Here is a 22,126-nt window from a genome sequence, read left to right as displayed (position 1 = left end):
ACCTTTTAGCATTTGTTTAGAATATCCCTTTCGCATAGATGAAACCTGATTGTTTTTTTCTGTTCTACTCTGACAATCTTTGTCTTTTAATGGGGCTCTCAGCCCAATTACGTAAAATATAATTAATGATATATTTAAGATTAAAGTTAACATTCTGTTTTATGGTTGTTTTTATTCTGGTGTGTGTGTGTGTTTTCTCTTTGCCAGCTTTTGGATTTTTTCTTATTCCATTTTCTTTCCTCTTAACTAGTATGAAAATTGTTTTATTTCTTTTAGTAGTTTTCTTTAAAATTTTCATGTACAACTTAATCTAAAGTTTATTAATTCTACTTGCAAATAATTCAAGAAACCTAGGTTGCTTTGACACCAGTTAATTGCATGTTTTTTTCATCTAGAGTTTTAATTACACCTTGATTGTTTTTTTCTCCTATAAATTCAACATCATTTTTTTCTTTTTATGGAACTTTTGTTTGTCATTTCTTCTTGCATCTTAGATCTTTTTTCCTTTGTCAAGTATATTTTAAAAGCTTGTTTATTAAGGAATGTTGATGGCAAACTTTATCTGAAAATGTCTTTATTTTACTCATTTGTATGATAGTTTTGTTTGGCACATAATTCCAGCCTGGCGTTTTCTTTCTCAGTCCTTTGGAGGTCTCATTTCATAGACTTCTGCTTCCCGTGTTACAGTTAGCTCAAATAACTCATTTGTTGTTAATCTGTCTTTTTTTTTCTCTGCCTGCTTTTAAGATCTTTTCTCTTGGGCGCCTGGGTGGCTCAGTTGGTTAAGCGACTGCCTTCGGCTCAGGTCATGATCCTGGAGTCCCGGGATCGAGTCCCACGTCGGGCTCCCTGCTCAGCAGGGGGGTCTGCTTCTCCCTCTGACCCTCTCCCCTCTCGTGCTCTCTGTCTCTCATTCTCTCTCTCAAATAAAAAAAAAAAAATCTTTAAGATCTTTTCTCTTGTGTTCTCAGTTTTATGACAGTGTGCCAAGGTGTGGACGTGTCATTTATCCTGGATTTATTGTTCCCTGTCTCCAAGGTTGGTGTTTCACCAATTCTCAAAAGTTTTGTCTTTTTTCTTTCTGTGTAGCTTTCCCTCCATTTTTTTTTTTTATTGCTATTCTTTCCTTCAAAAACTCTGAAGAGACTTCTGTTAGACTTGCTCAGTCTACCCATTTCTCTTACTCTAGCTTTTATATATGTTTTGTTCATGTTGAATTCTAGATAATTTCTTCAGGTCTGGATTCTAGTTTTTGTCCAGTTTTGTTTTCTCCAAAATGAGCTATAACTTATGTACAATAAAAGCACAAAAATAAAGTATATGGCTTAATGAAATTTACATAGATGTATGTCTGTGTGATCACCACCCAGAAAAAAGATAGAATACATTTTTGTCCCTTTAAAAATTCCCTCCTGTCTCTTCTACTCAGTGGAGTCACTCCTCTCCCCCAGTCAACTACTGTCCTGACTTCTCTCACTATGAATTATTTTCAAATGTTCTTGAACTTCATATAAATGGAATCATATAGTGTGTGCGTGTGTGTGTGTGCGTGTGTGTGTGCGCGTGCACGCACACACTGGTTTCCTTTTGTTCACCGGATATTTTTGAGATTCATCCAAGTTGCAAGTGTAAGTAGTTTTTTGTTTGCTTTATAGCAAGGGGTGGTAAACTGTGACCTGTGGGCCAATGCTAGCCCACAACATATTTTAGTATATAAAACTTCATTGGACAAAAACATGTCCAATAGGGTTGAGTAGTTAAAACAGAGACTGTATAACCTACAAAGCCTAAGCTGTTTACTATTTGGCCCTTTATAGGGCCAAAGAAAAAGTTTGGTGACCCTCTTCTGTGGTATTGTATTATGTGGGTGGACCACAATTCATTTGTCCATTCTCTTGTTGATTTGAGTTGTTTTCTGGTTTGGGTCATTATTAATACAGTTTCTGCAAATGTTCTTGAAATTGCCATTGGCAAACATATACTCCTGTTTTACGGATATATACCAAGGAGCTAAATTGATGGTCTTAGGGTAAGTTGATTGCACTCCTGTGAATATTAATAATGTTGAATATCTTTTTATATCTTTTTTGACCATTCAGATTTCTTTTGTGAAGTGCTGTTCAAATCTTTTGCCTACTTTTTTAGCAGGTTATCTTCTGTTAATGATTTTAGTTCCTTGTATATTCTGGATAGGAAATCTTTATCAGGTACATGTTTGCAGATAATTTTCTACCTATCTAAAGTTTGCATATTTATTCTCCTAATGTTGCCTTTGGATGAGCAGACTTACTCTTGTGAAGTCTAATCTATTAGTGTTATGGGTGGGGGTGGAGAGTGCTTTTTTGCACTCTGCCCACAGATTTTCTTGCCACCCTCATTTTTGCCTACCCTGAAGGTCCTAAATACATTTGCCTATGATTTCCTCCAGAAACTATAGTTTAGTCCTCACATTTGGGTGTTTGATTTATCTCTAGTTGATTTTTGTGTGTGGTATGAGATGGGGGTTGTCAAGATTTTCCATATGGACATTCAGCTGCTCCACATATTTATTGAAAAGCCCTTTCTTTTTCCATTGAATTGCAGCGGTCCCTTTGTTGAAAATGAATGATCATACATTTGGGTCTGTTTCTGGACTCCATTCTGTTCCACTTAGACTACTTATCAATTCTTCTATCAATATCATACTTTATTGTAGTTTATAGTAAGTCTTGACATATGGTAGTGTAAGCCCTTCAATTTTTTTATTTTTAAGGATTGTTTTGGCTATTTAAGTGCTGTCCATTTCCATATAAATTTTGGAATCAGCTTGTCAACATCTATTTAAAAAGTCTACCAGACTTTTGACTGGGATTGCATTGTCTCTACAGAACAGTATTAGGAGAATGGAGATCTTAAGAGAATCTTCCAATTTATGAACATGGTGTGTCTCTTCGTCATATAAGTTCTTCAGTTACTCTCACCATTGTTTTGTTTTTTAGTATAGGGGACTTCTGCATTATTAAAATTATTTCTAGGCATTTGAGTTTTTGATGCTGTTGTAAATGGTACCTTTTTTTCAGTTTTGTTTCCAACCATCTTGCTAATATATAGAAGTACAATTGACTTTTGTATATTGAGCTTGTATTTTGTGATTTCACTAAATTCATTTTTCATTAGTTCTGGTAGTTTGTAGATTGTTGGAGATTTCCAAAATGCACAATATCATCTGAAAAAAAAAAAGTTTAACTTTGCCTTTCTAATCTCTATTCCTTTTTTCTTTTTCCTGCCTTATTGCACTGGTTGGGAACACCAGAACAGTATTTAACAGAAGCATTAAAATAGACATCTTTGCTTTCTCCTGATCTTAAAAGAGGATACCTCAGTATTTCACTATAAAGAATGATGTTTATTGTATTTTTTTATAGATGCCCTTTACCAGATCGAGGAGACTTCTATTCCTGGCTTATTGACATTTGTTTTCACAAATGGATATTGAATTTTTAAAAAATTTTAATTATAAAATGATATTTGAATTACCAAAGATTTGTAAAGATAATATAGAGTGTTGCTATACACCCTTCACCCAGCTGCCTCTAATGTTAACATCTAGCATAACCATGCTACATTAATAAAGTTAAGAAACCTTGGCACAATACTATTAACTAAATGACAGACTTCATTCAGATTTCCCCAGTTTTTCCACTAGTGTCCTTTTTCTATTCCATAATCTAATCCGTAGTCCATATTGCATTTAGTTGTCATGGCTTTCTAGTCTACTCCAATCTGTGGAAAAGTTTGTCTTTTAGACATTGCCACTTTTTTTGTACAGTGTCCCTCATTTTGGGTTTGTCCGATGTATTCTCACAATTAGACTGAGGTTATGGACTTTGGGAGATGAATACCACGGGAATGTTGTGCTCTTTCCATTGCATCATATCTGGGGGCACAGGATATCCCCACCAACATGTTAACCGTAATCATGTAGTTTAGACGGTGTCTGCCCAGTTTCTCCATTGTAACACATTACTACTTTTTCCTTGTACTCTATTTTGTTAGAAGTCCACACTCAAAGGGAGGAAAGGGAAAAGGTATCAAATTATTTGTGGATTTATGTTAAAACTACCATGGGTAATTAATAAATATTCTGAGGGAGATGTTTTGAGGTTGTACAAATGTCCTATTTCTCAAAGTTTAGCCCACTAATTTTAACATTCAACTGATCTTGCCTGCAACAATTATTATTATGGTATTCCAATGGTGATTTTCCATTTCCTTCATTCTTTTTACATTTATTACCTGGAATTCTGACTCTGGAGCCAGACTGCCTGGGTTCAATTCCTAATTCTGCCTCTTCCTTGCCATACAGTATAATCTTGGACAATTCTCTATATTTGGATTTTCTCATCTATAAAACGTAGATACCAAGTGTCTACCGTGGAAGGTTGTTGAGAGGATTAAATGAGCTAATACATAGAAAGGGCTAAGCATTGTGCTTAGCCCCTAGGAAGCACTCATTTTTTTCTTTATTTCTTAATGTAGTAGGTTTTCTCATTTTAATTATTTTAATAGTTATATAAATTATTATGTACTCTTGAGTGAACCTTACATATATTCATATGATATGAATTTAACTTCCTAATTTTTTTTCATGTAATATCATGAGTCACACAATGGTGTTTTTTGGTTTTGGGGTTTTTTTGCTATAGCAAAAAACATACTGATAGATTCCTAAAAAAAAAAAAAAAAAAAAAAATTACACAGAGCTTAGCAACCGAAGTGGCAATATTCCCAACTTTCTAGAATGATTTGTATCTGAGTCTTTTGGTAAGATAGCTCTTGCAAATGAATCTTTTAAAATATTGAATTTGAGCAAATCCAAAACTTGGCATGTATTGTAAAAAAAAAAAAAAAAAAATCAATAGAAAGGAAAAAATGAATTTAGCTTTTCTGCATGTTCCACCATGAACATTATATTATTGTAGAGGTTTCAGTATTTGGAATATTTAAAAGGATTCGTTTGCCAGCAGTGTATACTGAGTGCTTTTGATGTGCCTGGCAATATGTTTTGCTGCTTTTGGATACTTCTTTGCTCTTGAGGAGCTTATGAACTGGTCAGTCATTTTAAAAAAGTTGAAGGCAGGCCCACTTGAATAATCAGGGAAACTCCATGTCTGTTCATTTTTTTAAAGTTGATAAAATTGAACTCTAATATTTTTCCTGGTTTTTTCTTTTTTCATTCAGCATGTTGGGTTAGGCCCTTATTATCCTATATTTCCCTGTATTGAGATTTTCCTTCCCTACTTTTGTGTAGAGTGATCACTGGAGTCAGTTTCTGAAAAGAACCCCTCGGTGATATCCCAGGACTTGAGAAAACAGGTCCTTGACTTCTTAGTCCTGACTGGTCCTTTTCTATCTAGTCCCAGCTTGTTCTACTAGCCTTGTAGTCTTACTCTTAGAATTAGTCCAGTGGCACAATTAGTCTTAACAAATCTGAACCTGAAGTCACTGCACTGTTTTTGGGGCTAAACTTTAATTCATGCCGTTTCCTCTGCCTTAAGTGGATTTTCCAAAACTTTTCCAGGCTTTGTTCAGAGAATACTCACTCCACAATCCTCCTAGCTGGGTAGGAACCCTATAATTTGTAATCTATAGCCCTTGTTAAATTCTTACCTTTCATCACCAATCTTTATATCTAAATGTCATTTCCAGTTGGTCAGGTTCTTAGAGATAGGGTTCCAGTACCTACCGTGATACTTTGCATACAAAGAGCTATTGCTAAATAGCTACCGCTCTTAAATACCTACTATAATTGTGCTACAATTTTGCAAAGTAAGTATTATTGTCTCTGCTTTAAATTGTGAAGAAACTCAGTATCAAAGAGATTAAGAAACTTGCCCAATACTGTATAGTTAGTAAGTGGCAAAACTGGTTTGTCTGATTCAAAAGCTCTTGCTATTTCTTTTATGCCATACTGCCTTGGTACTAAAAATAAATAGTTAAAATTATTAAATAGGTGTATTTATGGTAAAACACACCATTAAAATTGCTTCACATACATTGCCAGTATGCTACGTGGAGTCTTGAGTAACAAGCTTAACTGCTGTGGACTGACTGATGTACTCCTACTCTTTTTCAGATTTGCCATACTAATGGATAAGGTTTGAATAGTCTAATTTTGACTTATCTTGGGGTCAGTGAAACAGACATAAGCAGAGTTTGCTTGGTCTTTGTTTTGTTTTTAAGTAGATAATTTTGCTTTTACCTAATAACCTTTACTAAACAACTGATAAGGTAAAAATAGTCTGCGTATCTTTTATGAAGTACTTTTTCTACTGAGGTATAGAATACGTGGGGAAAAAACATATAAAATATGCCAATCTTAAATATATAGCTTGATGAATTTTTATATATGTACATCTGTATAGCCACTAGATCAAGAAAGACAATTCCATCCATCCAGAAAGAGAAAATTTTCATGCACCTCCCAGCGAGTATCTCCGCTAGAGTCCATCCCTACAGATTAGTTGTGTCTATTGTTGGACTTTAAGGGTAGCCAAATAATATGTGTTCCTTTGTCTGACTTCTTTCAGCATAGTTTTTTGAAATTCATCCATATTAATGCATGTGTATATACTTTTTCTCATTCTTTTTTCTGTAGTATTCCACTGTATCAACATACCACGGTTTATCCACTCTGTTAACAGATGTTTGGGTTCTTTCTAATTTGGGCTATTACAAATAAAGCTGCTATGGGTGAATGGCTGGCGCAGGTCAGGTGGTCATGGCATTCCGACAGGCGTTGAAGCTGGTGGTCTGTGCCCTGGCAAGGGGCTCAGCCCCCGGCCCCCGTGCTCTTCTTGGCAGTGGCGTTGGGGAAGCCCTGTGTGGGTGGGGACACAGAGCTGCGCCCGCTCAGGGCGGCAGCGTGGATGGGGGCCATGTGCCACGGGTTAGGCATCTGTGACCCCAACTGGGACAGGCAAGAACCACAGTCCCTGGTCAACCTACAGAAGAGGAACCTGGACTCTGGAGAAGAGGAACTGGCATGCAGGCTGGACCCCTATGAAGCCAAGGCCAGGTGATGCATCTTTCTCATCAGGCACTCCCAGAACCACGTGGATGCCTCCCTGGAGAATGACCCACTCTGAAGCTCTTGGGTCATGAGCAGGCTGAACTAACTGGGCTCTGACTTGCAAGCTTGGGGTGGAAGTTTAATAAAATAGTCCAGTGGAACAGGTAGTCTTAACTAATCTGAACCTGGTTAGTTAATTGTCCATTCCTCCATGAGCTGTGCAATAGAAACCACTGATATCAGCAGCAAACACCTGCGAGGCATCTGCAAGGTCAGCACAGACCTGCTAAGGGAAGGCACCCTCATCGAGCCTGACCCACCCGTGCCCCACAAGAAGCTGGAGGCTGTGTTTATGAGGATGGAGCCTGGATCGAGGCCGCCGTCCAGAACTATATCCACTGGGCAGATGCCAAGCGGCAGGAGGGCAGTTGGGAGACCTTCATTTGCCATGCCCGCGTCATCCGCTACATCATGTGCAGGGTGCGGCAGTTCCCTCCCGAAGGCTGGCTCTGCCTCTCTCTCAACAGTGGCCGCATCACCCCCCTGCTGGTCTGGCCTGATGGCTGAGTGGTGCTAAGGACCCTCGGGGACATGGGGTTCATGTCTCTGGACAAGATCTCCCAGCCCCAGGGCTGCCTGAAGGACCCGCTCTCCTCAGCCCCCAGCCTGGCTCCTGCGGGTGTTGCCGAAGACACAGCTCCTTCCCTGTCACAGGCTGTGCTGTGGTTACATTGCATTTTTCCAGGAGGAGAGTGAAAAAGGATGAATATCCGAAGTATCTAAAATGTGGCCTTTCAGTCCGTACTTCCTGCCCAGGATGGAAAAGGGAATTGTCTTGAGCAGGTCACTGATTTCTCTCTCATGGTTTTCTGCCTTATGTACGAGGAGGAGACCTCACTGATGCCGTCTGCAGGGACCATGGCCAGTCCACGTGAGGGTCTTAGGTTGTGACCACAGTTGGCCATGTGAGCCCCTCAAGGCTCATCAGCAAAGCCCATCAGTCAGGAGGGGCTCCAAGGAGCAGGGGCTGCCAGCGCTTCTATTCAGAACCTACTTCTTGTCGTACATACTTTTCATTTCTTAAAACCCTTTTTTATCACTTAAATATTTATGATTCTCCTCAACTGGGTTCTTGCTTTGATAACCAGTGTCTCAGTCCAGAGTCCTGTACCTCTGAGGCTGTTGGATCTGAGCTCACCCATGTCGTTGGCCTTTCCCGGCTCCCAGCAGCACCTTGGCAGGCGAGGGAGGTGACTGGGCCATGAGAGTGCCACGTTTCAATAAAATACTCCACAGCTCCATCTTTGTCTCTCTGTTAATCCTTCATGCTTACAGGTTGAACTATTTAGGCATGACATGTCCATCCTAAATATTCTGTTAACTTAAGAGAAACTACAATTTCTGTGAAGTGGTTGTGAACATTTTCTGCAATCAGTGCAACAAATTGGGATATTTGATCCATTTCTCTTGGAAATAACTTTGATCCATTTCTCTTGGAAATAACTCTGGAAATAACTTTTTCCAAAATAAAATTTTACCTTACTGAAATAAAAACACACACACACACAAAACCCAAAGCTCCTATGAATAGTCCTACACAGATCTTTTAGTGACATTTGCAGTATTTTACTTGTATGTCAGACTAGAATTTTAAAGTCCCGGGGTAGCCATGTATTAATCTTAGTAAATTCTGCCAGGTAGCCACCAGTGAATGATTAAGAGTACCCTCCCACCAGCAGTGGGAGATGTAGTTCACATTTTCACCAGCACTTGATCTTACTATTCTTTTTCATTTTAAGCCCTCTGGTGGATGTTAGCTGGTAGCTCATAGTTTTCTTTTCCATTCCTTCATTATTAATGTTGAGCACTCTTTCATATGTTTTATGCAGTACTTATTCAAGTCTTTTGCATATTTTTATTGGGTTGTTTGTCATCTTATTGATTTGTAGGAATTCTTTATATTTTAAATTAGAGTCCTTTGTTGGATGTGTGTATTGCAGATAGCTTCTCAGCCTGTGACTTTTTTGATTTCACTTTTTTTAAAGATTTTTTATTTTATTTATTTGAGAAAGAGTGAGAGACCACAAGAGGGGATAGGGTCAGAGGGAGAAGCGGCCTCCCCACTGAGCAGGAAGCCTGATGCGGGACTCGATCCCAGGACTCTGGGATCACAACCCGAGCCGAAGGCAGTCACCCAACCAACTGAGCCACCCAGGTGCCCTTGTTTTCACTTTTAATGATGTCTTTTGATAAACACAATTTCCTAAATCCAGTTTATCAATTTTTTGAATACCATGTTTTGTGTCCTGTTTAAGAAATCTTTGCCCATTCCACAATCATGAAGAGCTTCATTTTCATTTCACAGGTCTGTGTTCCCTTCTAGGATTTATCACAATACTTTTTTGTATGATGTGAAATAAGAATCTAGGTTACTTTTTTTTTTTTTTCCACTGTAGGAATCCAGTTGTTCTAGAATCATTTTTTTTGAAAAGAATTTCCTTTCTGTCTTTGAGTTGCAGTGGTGAAAATCTGGTTTCCATCCGTGTGGGTCTGTTTCTAAACTTCTTTTCCTGGCTTATAGACAGTCACCTTCTTGCTGTGTCTGTCCTCTCCTCTGTGCATGTGTGGGGAGAGAATAGTCTCTGATGTCTCTTCCTCTTCTTGTAAAGACACAAGTCCCACCCTTATCTCATTCAATCTTAGTTACCTCTTCTTTAAAGGCCCTGTCACCAAATATAATCATGTTGGAGGTTAGGGCTTCAGCATAAGAATTTTGGAGGGATACCATTTGATCTCTGACATTCTGCTCTCTAGCCCCCTAAATTCATGTCCTTCTTGCATGCAAAATACATTCATTCCATCCCAATAGCTCCAAGAGTCTTCACCCATTCTAGCATCAACTCATAAGTCTACAGTCCAAAGCCTTATCTAAATATCATCTGGGGTGCCTGGCTGGTTCAGTCAGTAGAGCATGTGACTCTTGATCTCAGGGTCATGAGTTTGAGCCTCACATTGGGTGTGGAGCCTAAAAATATCATCTAAATCAGGTATAGATGAGACTTGAAGTAAGATTCATCTTGAAGCAAAATTCCTCTCCCACAGTGAACCTGTGAAACTGAACAGATGAGGGGGTTCCAAAATACAGTGGTGGGACAGAGTAGGATAGAAGAAAGGGATTGGTGGGTCCCAAACAAGGCCAACATCTAGCAAGGCAAACTCCATTTGATTTTAAAGCTCAAGAATAATCCTCTTTGGCTTCACAATCTGCCCTCTGGCCCCATAGCCCTAGGCAATGGCCCCACCCCTGAGGCACTGGGTGGGGACAGCCTGACCCACTGAAACCAAGGATGGAGCCCCACCCTCTTAAACCAAGGAGGAAACAGCCTTGCCCTTTGGGGCTGTAGTGGGAGTGGAAGTGAGGATGTCTGAATTGCCCTGGGGTCATTCTTTCCTTTTCATGAGGAATAAAGCATCTTTGCAGCCAAATAGTTCTATGTCTAGTCCTATTCAATCTCAGAAGTCCAAAGCCTTCCTTTATTTCATCCTGACTGTTCTGTTTGGTCCAAACGGTCAGAGTCTCTGCTGGTATAATCCCATTTCTGTTCCTAGCTTCTGCTGATTTGGCTGAATAGTAACTCCAGGGGTAATCTCCTCATGGAGTCATTGTCCAGCCACACCCTTGGTAAACCCAGGACATGCTCTCTCATTTTTTGCAATATGGATAGACTGAGAATTTTTCCAAATCTTCAAGTTCTCTCTCTCTTTTTTTTTCTTAATGATTCAATTTATCTCTCTCTTCTTGCATTCTATTCAAGCAAGAGGGAGAAGGTCTTATAAGGAGAAGCCAGGCTACACCCTCAACACTTTGATTAGAAATCTCTTCACCTAAACATCCACTTGCAAGCTTAACATTTCATCATTTGCAAGCTCTTCCATTATACAATACAATTCAGCCAAATTCTTTGCCACTTTATAAGAAGGATCATCTTTCCTCTATTTCCAAGAGCATGTTCTTCATTTACATCTGAGTTCTCACCACAATCCCCTTTAATGTTGTATTTCTTCAAGGCTGTCTTGGTTTTTTCTAGAATGCACCTCAAAACCCTTCCAGCTTCTACTCTGTTCCAAAGCCACTTCCACATTGTTACTCAGCATTCCAATTCACAGTACCAAATCTGTATTATTCTGTCTAGACTGCCATAACAGAATTACCATGGCTTGGGTAGCTTAAACAACAGAAACTTATTTTCTCACAATTCTGAGAACTAGAAGTCCAAGTCCAAGTGCCAGCAAATTCAGTTTCTGAGGAGGCCTCTCTTCCTGGCTTGCAGATGGCCGCCTTCTTGCTGTTCCTCACATGGCTTTCCATCTGTACATGTGTGTGTGCACACACCTCACTTATATATACCAAACATATAATGATAAAACAAGGCAGTTAAATGTAGTAAAACTATCCCTTCCAGAAAAGGGGAACATAGGAGACACACTGGAGTCACTGGTCCATAGCAGTTCTGAAATCCTTCACGACAGATATTGGGACACCTTGGGGGAACAAAATGTTTTTTGATTGGGGCTTGATTCTACCTTCTTGTTTATTGTTTTCAGAGGCTCTGGTTCTTCCCTCTGGGGAGTTCTCCTTTTATTTTCCTTAGTTCCTTATGAAATGGAGAGTAGAAAATTTGCCCCACTTGGAACTGAGCAGCCCTTTCTTCCCACTGCTTCCATATAGGAGGAGCCAAAGGGTCATTTTTAGACTTAAGCTGATAGGCTGGTTCTCTTTGGCAGTGCAATTCCTCCAAAATCTAGAAGATTTAATTTTTTTTTTTTTTTAAGATTTTATTTGACAGAGACAGTGAGAGAGGGAACACAAGCACAGGGAGAGGGAGAAGCAGGCTTCCCGCTGAGCAAGGAGCCTGATGTGGGGCTCGATCCCAGGACCCTGGGACCATGACCCAAGCCAAAGGCAGATGCTTAATGACTGAGCCACCCAGGCACCCTTGGAAGATTTAATTTCTGTTTGTTTCTGATTAATTCTCTGTGCTGGTGAGCACATTTCTTTTTCTTTTTTTTTTTTTCCCCTTTGTTTTGAGACTTGGTTCTCAGGTCTGCTGCATTGATTTGCTTTCTTACCTGTATAGTTCTTTCTAGACCAAAAGAAAGTTATTTGGGGACTGATTGGCTTCTATTGGAAAACTGTACCCTTAATCTGATCTTTTAACTCATCTTATCCAAAAAAAATGATTTAATAGTTATGTTATCTATCCTTGCCCTGAAGCAATTTAATTTTTTTAAAAAAGGGTTTTCCTGGGTCTATGACCCTCATTTAATGTCTCTATTAGTATGGGAGTTGAGAAGTTTAGTTCAGGTAACATTGCAAATCAGAAATGTCTGGAATCTCTGTGTTCCTCTTCACTTCTTATTGAAAACTAGATAGTTCTTCACTCATCCCTTTCTTGAATACCTTCCCAAATGCAGCCAAAAATAACCAATGCACATTTCAAATGTTTTGTTTTCTTACCTCTTCTAGAGCTGCAAGTTTATTAGGTAGGTAATCTGCCTTCTAAGGTACCAGAAACAAATGATTTATCAAATTTTTTGTCACAGTATAAATACCTATCATCCTAGCCCTTAAGATCTGTTTCTTTGCTGCTTCCTGACCACTAAATATATTTTTAGTTTTTGCTAGAGAAGCATCCTACTTCTGGTACCAATTTCTGTGTAGTCAGGATGGGCTAAAGTTATGCTGTGCTGACAAGCCATCCCCAAACCCCAGTGGCTTTAGTGAAAGAACAGTTTATTTTTTCTCACACTAAACATCCATTGTGGATTTCTGGGAAACTGCCCCCCACACTCAGTCTCAGGCCTATGGATGCACTCCATCTTGAATACTTTCTGTTATACTTGACCTTGATTGCCATGGAAGGGAAAGAGAATGTTAAATGGTCTTGTACCAGTAATTATTTATTAGCAGCCTAGAACTAGTCTAGTTAGTCACATGGCTGTGCCTAGCTGTAAGAAGTTAAAGCAGAAATATGAACAGAAGGAATTGTATCATATATCTGAATAGCTAAAAGTTATAAGTTAAGCTAATAAAGTATATATTTTACAGTTAATTTATCATTCTTGGGCAAATTTATCTTATATGACCTGGAAAACTATGTTTGCGGAATTTTTGGAGTCTTGAGGTTTCTGCATCTCTAGAATATGGCAGCGTAGGAAGGCTGGCCCATCTTCCCTTCTCTTCATGTTCCGGGCCCAATTCTGCACCACAGAGGGCACACATTTGAGTTGTGTCCACCCCTTGCAAATAGCCACCCTTGGCTACCTCTTGGACCTAGAGCTGCATATACAGTGGCAAATCTGTCTTCATAAACCTAGGTCTGGGAAAGAGGGCTACACAGTCCCTATTAGCAGGCTTGAAGTTCTTTAGACAAGGAACCCTATGGTTCCAGGAATCTGCAGCATGGTCTAGGAGGGGAGTCTGGGCATGGGTGGGTAGTCCCCTTAGACCCTTGACCTTCTTACTCTAGAGGGAAGGATTTGCTATGAACCCCTCCTATCCAGGTTTAAGAGCAATACTGAGCAAGTGTAATGTCTGTGTGCTTAAAAAAAGAATATGATATGGGTGAGCACACAAATCTGTATCATCCCTCATGCTTACTAATTTAGCTTCCTAGATAGAGCTGGGGAGGGAAAATGCTCTAGTCACCAAAGTTGAGTGTCCTGTCTTGACAACTATAATTATCATTACAAAGTCCCATTATGATATATAAATTAGTTTCTTATGTTTGCTTATAGCAAATTTGTATCAACTCTACGTTTTCTGATCTTATGGAAGTATTGGGATTGTGTTACACTTCTAAGTGATGTTCTTACCTTGTTACCATGTAAAAGGAACAACTGAGAAGCTGTGAGATCTAACCATCATGAAGGCAGGCAGCCTAGGTTGTAGAATCCAGATGATCAGGTCAAATGCTGGCTCTGATACTTCAAATGTCTGATATTGGGAAAGTTTTCTGTTTCAAAGTTTTCTTATTTGTACAAAGGGAATAAAACCATCTATATTGAATTAAATAAAATAATATACACTAAGTGGTCTACAGAAAATATTCATAGCTCAAGCAAAATTCTTTCTCAATGAAAAATGATGAAAAACAATGAGTTATTTTGGGGAGTAAGTCTGAGATTTAATGCAGGGAAGATGACCTAAGGGAAGAAAGAGGTGGGGTCCCTGGAAGATGAAGTTCTTAGTCTAATATCCTGAAAAGAAAGCTTTGGGGCAGCCCTGGGCTCTTGCTTATCTCTAAGGGAAGGTATGTCTTTACTATCTCAACCTAGTAATCTCTCTTGAGCTTCAGTGCCCTGATTTTTAAAATGAGGATAATAAGAATTGCTTTGATGACCTTGATAAGGATCTTTTGATAGAGTGGTGGAGATAAGAGCCAGGGGAATGGGTTGGAAAGTGAATAGGTGAGGAAATGGGGATTATCTACATTTTCAATCTTTTTCAGAAGTTTGAGAAAGGTAGTCTGGGAATATAGTGGGAGCTGGAGGGCATTGCAAGGTTAATGAAGGTTTTGTTTGTTAAAGATTGGGAAATAACAGATCGTGGTTGTATGTAGGGGAGAAGTATTTCTAGTAGAAAGGGAGAACATGATAATGTAGAGGAGACTTTGAATGGAGAAGTGGGGTTGTTTGGTGCTAGGAAAGGAATTTCGTAGGGTTAGCATTGAAGAGATGAAATGCTGTATCCAGTAGCTTTTTAAATTTTTTTTTCCCCCTCAGTGGAGTATAACGTGGGGATGTTCACAGAGACATAGGTGTATGTACAAGTGTTGGGAGTGAGGACACCAACTGGAAGATCGGGGAGAAAGCAGGAAATAACAGGAGTGGAGAAGTGTTCCAGAGTTGTGGGCAGGCTTTAGAATTCAACTGAGTTGGAGTTGATGGAGTTAAGAGTGAAGTCACTCTCCTTAGCTGTGAGACTCCCATCTCTGAACCCTCCATCTCCATTTCTACTGCAGTAGCTTTTCCACTCTGTTTTTGTGCATGGCTAATATCCCTGAGGCATTCTCCAGTCACACAGATGCCTGCCTGGGCTGTCCAAATTATCTGCAAGATACCATTTTTATTTGTCTAGCTCTCTGATTACAAAATTGCATAGGTTTTTAGTAGTCTATCCCTATTTTTTCCCTTAGGTATGAAATTTTGTAGAGAGAGAGGTTTTTCAGAGATGACTGTATTATCTTCATCTCTGTATAAGGTCGTTGCAATGGACTGAATATGTCCCCCGAAATATATATGTTGAAATCTTAACCCCCAGTGTGATGATATTTGAAGGTAGGGCCTCTGGAAGGTAAGTAGATCATGAGGGTGGAGCCTTCATGAATGAAATCAGTGTCCATGTGAAAAGAGTTAGCCAGCTCTTTTTCCACCACGCGAGAAGTTGGCAGTCTAAAACCCTGAGAAGAATTTTCCCCAGAACCCATCCATGCTGGCACCATGATCTTGGACTTCCAGCCTCCAGAACTGGGAGAAATAAATGTTTATCATTTAAGCCATCAAGTTTATGGTACTTTGTTACATGAGCTAAGAATGGCATTGTTGGTTTTTTACATCCTAGGATTTTAAAAACTTTAATGTAGGTTAATAAGTTATATCATCTTCCTGGTAGGTAAACGAAGTTTAAAGGAAAGTGCTCATAATATTCTCTGATGATGGGTCCTACCTTCCAATGAAGGTCTTCATTCCCTTCCCATGTCAGAGTCCAGGTTCCTGAAAACCAGAAACTCTGGTGAAGTAGAGCCTACCTGCCATTGTCTTTGTGCTCATGATTATGCTCATTAAAGGCATTTCTTGCATGTTCCTCTGTAGTTATTTACAAACCTAGTTGTACAGATATAGTCTCTATTAAAAATTTAAAAATTAAGAAAACAGTGAACATGAACACAAATGTTATACCTGTGGTAACATGCAAAGAAACATGAAAAAAATTCAGTCAGTTTTGTGGAATGTTTTAGAATGAAGAACCACAGAATAACCATACAAGTATTGTGCTTATACTGTATCTGCCAAGGTTACTGTGTTTAGCAACCGTAAGTAAAAGGGACATTAGCACTTAGGAGTAATTACTATTACTTACCAAGACTTGGAAAATTTTCACTGTTTGTCATAGAAATTAATGGTAACACAAAATAACTTGATTTCATCATCCTAGGTTTCTTTGAGAGGTCATATAGCCTAGATGTTAAAAGCCTGGACCCAGGTGTCAGGATCAGTCATTTGCTAATTGTGTGATCCTGGGCAACTTACTAAAATGTTTGGTGTCTGAGTTTCCTCATGGGCCAAAAAGGGATAATATGGTGCATCCCTTGTAGGGTTGTTACGAAGATTAAATGAGATAATATATATAAAATACCTAGATTATGCCATGGTAAGCTCTTAGAACTTAGAGGTTTCTGGTTAGAAAGATATTATATACTTTCTCAAAAATGGATAGACCCTGTAGGTAGAAAATCAATAAAGACATAATTGAACATAATATCCCATCAATCAACTAGATGCAATTGACATCTTCAGATTACTTTATCCAACAACAATAGAATATATATTCTTCTCAAGCTCACATGGAACATTCACCAAGATAGATGACATTCTGGGCCTTAAAACACAAGTTTAAAAAAATAAAGATCATATGTTGTTTGCTCTCAGGCCACAGTAGAATTTAACTTGGACATCAGTAATGTAAAGACAAGTAAGAAATTTCAAAATACAGAGGTTAAACAACACACTTTATAAAAGGTCAAAAAAGTATATCAAGAGAAATTTTAAACTATTTTGAACAAAATGAAAACATGACTTATCAAAATGTCAGATGCAGAGAAAGTGATGCTTAGAGGAAAATGTAGAGCATTGAATGCAAATAGTAGAAAAGAAGAAAGCCCTGAAATTAGTAATCTAAATTTCTACCTTAGGAAACTAGAAAAAAAAAAACAACAAAAAACCCTAAATCTGAAAGTAAGCAGAAGAAAAGATGTAATAAGAATTAGAGCAGAGGGCGCCTGGGTGGCTCAGTTGTTTAAGCGACTGCCTTCGGCTCAGGTCATGATCCTGGAGTCACAGGATCGAGTCCCGTGTCAGGCTCCCTGCTCGGCAGGGAGTCTGCTTCTTCCTCTGACCCTCCCCCCTCTCATGTACTTGCTCTCTCTCATTCTCTCTCTCTCAAATAAATAAATAAAATTAAAAAAAAAAAAAGAATTAGAGCAGAAATCAGGGTACCTAGCTGGCTCAGTTGGCAGAGTATGAGACTCTTGATCTCGGGATCATGGGTTCCAGCCCCATGTTTGGTGTAGAGATTACTTAAGAATAAAATCTTAAAAAAACCAAAAAACAGAAATCAGTGAAATTGAAAATAAGTATCCAAGAAAAGTAATGAAATCAAAAGCTGGTTCTTTGGAAAGATCAATAAAATTGATAAATCTCTAGGGAAGCTAAGAAAAGGATACAAATTATTAATATCACAAAAGAGATATCATTTCATGTCCTTTGGATGTTTAAATAATAATAGAATACTATGAATAATTCAGTGCCCATGCCTATATCTATTAATGATGTCAAATAATTAATTGCCTTTCAAAACAGAAAGCACCATGCCCAGGTGGGTTTACTGGTGAATTCTGCCAAACAGTTAAGGAAAAAATTATGCCAGTTCTTGATAATCACTTTCAGAGGATAGAAGCAGAGGGAATACTTCCTAACTTATTTGGTGAGGCCAGCATTACCCTAATATCAAAACCAGACCAGGACATTAAAAAAAACCCTACAAATCAGTATCCCTCATGAGTATAGATTCAAAAATCCTCATGAAATATTAGCAAATCAAATCTAACAATCTATAGAAAGAATTCTACATGATGACCAAAAGGGGATTATCACAAACATGCAAAGTTGGTTCAACATTCAAAAAAAATCAGTGTAATCTATCACATCAACAGGCTAAAGATGAAAAATCAGTTGATTGTACCAATAGATGCAGAAAAAGTGTTCGATATGATCCAACACCCATTCATGATAAAAAAAAAAAAATCAGTAAACTAGAAATAGAGGGGAACTTCCTCAACTTGATAAAGAATATCTACAAAAGCCTACAGTTAACATCATACTTTATGGTGAGAAAGTAAAAGCTTTTCCATTACGATCAGAAATGAGGCAAGATGGTCTCTCGTTGTTTCTTTTCAACAACGTCCTGGAATTCCTAGCTAATGCAATAAGACAAGGAAATAAAAGATATACAGATTGGGAAGAAAGACATAAAACTATCTTTGTTCACATGATATGATTACTTGTGTAGAAAAACCAAAAGAATTGACAGACAAAAAACCTGGAACTAATAAGTAATTAATAGCAAGGTTGCAGGATATAAGGCTAATATACGACAGTTGCTTTCCTATATACCAGTTGTTGAACAAATGGAATTTGAAACTAAAAACATCTTCCCCTCAATTTTGCTATAAACCTGAAACTGCTCTAAAAGAATGAAGTCTTTTAAAATATATGTTTGAAAGTATGGAATCTGATTCAGGCAATACTGTTAGCTTACCTTTCACCTTTTGACTTTTGAAGTGAATAGTTTGTTATGATAACAATGAGTAAAAGAAATTCTCTCCAGACTTTTTCCCTTTAATTAAAATGTATTCTTTAATGCAGAAAAATGGAATTTTTTATTCATGATTTGACATATACTAGGTAGTAGTCTTTTATGCCCAGTGACTAAAATACTTATCACTCACAAATGGATGTTGCTGTTTTAATGTTAAAAATAGATATATAAGGGCGCCTGAGTGCTCAGTCATTAGGCGTCTGCCTTTGGCTCAGGTTGTGATCCTGGGGTCCTGGGATCGAGCCCCGCATCGGGCTCCCTGCTCGGCAGGAAGCCTCCTTCTCCCTCTCCCACTCCCTCTGCTTGTGTTCCCTCTCTTGCTGTGTCTCTCTCTGTCAAATAAATAAAATCTTAAAAAAAAAAATAGATATATAAGAGGTTAGGGACAGAAGGGGGTTGTGGGGAGGGCGGTGGGTGTGCTTATAAAAAGGCAACATTGAGGGATCCTTGTAGTGATGGAACTGTTTGGTATCTTGACTATGGTGGTAGATATGTGAACCTACAGGTAATAAAGTTCTGTAGAACTAAATGCATACACAAGCCTAATGAAACTGGGAAATCTGAAAAGACCAGTGGATTGTAGTAATATAAATATATTTATTGTGATATTCTACTTTAGTTTTGTGAAAAGCTATCATTGGGGGAAACTGAGCAAAGGGTACTCAAGATCTCTCTCAAAATCATGTATGAATCTACAGTTATTGCAGTAAAATTTAAAAATGCATGTGCAACCATTAAAAAAAACTATTAAATGATTTTTAATATTTTTTTTGTTTTTGTTTTTTAGGTTTCTACCTTGTTGATAAATCCTCATTGGTTTTGTAAGTTGACATTTTAATTTTTTTTATTCTCCACCCCCAACATTTTGTATTTTCTAATTACATAAGAGTGCTTTTCTAGAGCACCTGGAGCAAAAATTGGAGCAAAACTCTATTATTTGGTTCTTACATTATTTTAAGGTCTGTTTCACTTTTTCTGATACCATTAGGTGATAGTTACTTTGAGGAAGTTTGAATTACACATCTTAGGCTAGTGCCAGCTGTTTCTGTGGAGTGACTTCCTACCAGGGTTATGATTAGCAGGAGTAAAGTGCCATCTGTGGAGCTGAGGTTGTATATACATCCATCCTGTTGGACATCACAGTCTTCACACAGAACATCTTGGTGGCTGATAAGAGGGACACAACACCCTGGGAGAAAGCCACTGGTGTAAGTGGTTTGACTAGTGAGATAAAATGAATTCTGCTTCATTTACATGTGAAAATCTGGCAATTAGATGAAATAAGGGCAGGATTCCAGGCTGGGAGAATTTAACTTTATTCCCATTTTATCATTTGAAGTAGCTATCTTGCTATTTTGTAACTTTTTCTTTGTTGTATATTGAAAAAAAATTAGAACTCCTGTTTTAATAATGGGTAGAGTTTTTTTTTTTTTAATTCCATGAAATGCAAGCATTCGAAGTAGGAAAATTGGGACAAACATTTTTAACCTGAGAAAATAAATTATTCTCTATATAACTGAAAACATATTACATTATTAAGTGGGTTTTACTCGGCCACTTTCTTAGAAAAGAGACTGTGTTGCCAGTATGGAAAAAATAAGGTTATGAACCATAATGTGCAGTCACTAGTTTTGATTTATCTATGTTGTCATTTTGATGAAGAACTGAAATATGCTAAACTAATTTTAAGGACATCTTTGAGAAATATTGTCTGAAGATGGCTTTGTTTTTCATCATGTTAGCAATGGAGGATAATATTGTTACAAAGTAGCATTTGGGGGATTTGCATTCTCTGACAGTGTCTAAATCGGTTTGAATCAAATCAGGTTTTGTTTCACCTATTTTGAGGCCACTAGGAAGACACCTCTAATACAGACTTCCCCAAAGTATATGCCTTAGAATACTCATTCCTTTGGATGTTAACTGATGTTATATGGGAAAGGGACCTATGGTCATGTAAATTTGGGGGAAAAAACTGAGTTAAAATTAGACTTATTTCCAACAACTGATTATCTAAGACAGCCTATGGTCTATGGTGTTTCTCAAACATATTTCTCAATATAACCCCAGTGTCAGCAAATATGCCATAAGACTGGTGCTCCATGAAACATTTTTGGGGAAATAGTGCTTTAAAATTTAGGAAATTGGTAAAAATGACAGGATCTCTTGTACATTTTTCACAATGATGGCAAAAGAAAATAGGACATTGGAGTTAGAATGGAAGAAGTATAACAAGACTGTGAAGTATTGTAAAACAGTTGACATGCAACTAAGCATTAATAATTATTATCGATAAAAAACAATTTTTTTAAATCTTGAAAGTAAAAATATTCTTCCTTGTTGTAGTCACTTACTAATTCCCACATCACTCTCATTTCTTGAAGATTTAGCTCCTGGCTCACTGTCCTCCTCTCCAAGACTAATGTGTCCTAATTCTTGGTGATTTTATGGCCACCTTGGGGTCCTTCCAATACCCTGATTTCTCACTTCCTTAACTTCCTCTCATTCAGTGATCTTGTTTCCCAAACGACTTCAGCCATGTCCTCCCATGGTCATATTGTGGACTTAGTCATTAGCAGTAACTGTTTCCCTCCATAATCTTGATTTTAAGCATCCCATTCTCCACCAGTCCCCACTCCCACCAACAAATTTTTAACTCCACCTGGACATTTCCTTACTCAATGTCAATAGCCTCTACGCTATCATTAAAATCACCCATTTATCCCCCTCTCTTATTCCTCCTTCTTGCTTTGCTTCCCTTAGCTATCTAAATTCCAAAGACGTAGTCTGTCTCTTCCATGCCTGTAGCTGCCCAGCTAAACACAGCTGGAGAAAAGTACCTAGCCATCCTCACTAGTCTTACTTTAACTATTTTGATTACTAATCTCAGGGGGGCTCTAATGTGTTCTGGCAATTTGGACAATTAATTCCTAGGATAATATTTAAAACCTATTTCTCTATAAACTTCCAGTTCCTCTTCTCCTATTCTCCTTTTCACCTGATGACCTTGTTTCCTTTTTCACTGATAAAAATACCCAAAAGAGAACTTCCACAAGCACCCATCATCACATCTACCCAACCACCTGCACCTTACATCCTGCCTTCTCTTCTTCTCCCTGGGTGAACTGCACAAATCTAATCTAAAGCTTACTCTTGTACTTATGTTCTTAGATTCTATTTCCTTTCCCCTACTCAAGGATATTGCTATAGCAGTTGTCCCTTTTCTCCCCTGCATTATGGATTTCCCCCTTCCTTTACTTAATTATTTAACTCCCATTCCCCCTAGTTACCAATCCATCTCATTTCCATTTCCTTTTACACAATTTTTCGGTCTTTCTGTTCAATCTTTCTTGATCCCATTTCAGTCAGGCTTGATTCTCACCATTCTACCAAAACTGTCTTGAGCGTCACCAATG

At 38.2% G+C, this 22,126-nt stretch overlaps 1 protein-coding gene and 1 pseudogene across 16 annotated transcripts in view; both read left to right on the top strand.

Moving 5' to 3' along the window:
- PLAGL1 (PLAG1 like zinc finger 1) overlaps positions 1 to 22,126 on the top strand; it is a 110,219-nt gene that overhangs the window by 42,807 nt on the left and 45,286 nt on the right. For all 16 annotated transcript variants that reach the window (XM_081827446.1, XM_081827441.1, XM_081827442.1 and 13 more), the window contains exon 2: positions 19,498 to 19,531. The gene's annotated coding sequence lies outside the window, so the exon portion shown is untranslated. The remainder of the gene's footprint in view (positions 1 to 19,497; positions 19,532 to 22,126) is intronic.
- On the top strand, positions 932 to 17,106 carry LOC102733805 (serine/threonine-protein phosphatase PGAM5, mitochondrial-like; annotated as a pseudogene).

Source organism: Leptonychotes weddellii, chromosome 8 (genome assembly GCF_054177405.1).
Source record: "Leptonychotes weddellii isolate Sample4059 chromosome 8, ASM5417740v2, whole genome shotgun sequence".
Classification (NCBI taxonomy): domain Eukaryota; kingdom Metazoa; phylum Chordata; class Mammalia; order Carnivora; family Phocidae; genus Leptonychotes; species Leptonychotes weddellii.
The sequence above is the reverse complement of the archived record's forward strand: the minus strand, read 5'-3'. Positions and strand labels throughout refer to the sequence as shown.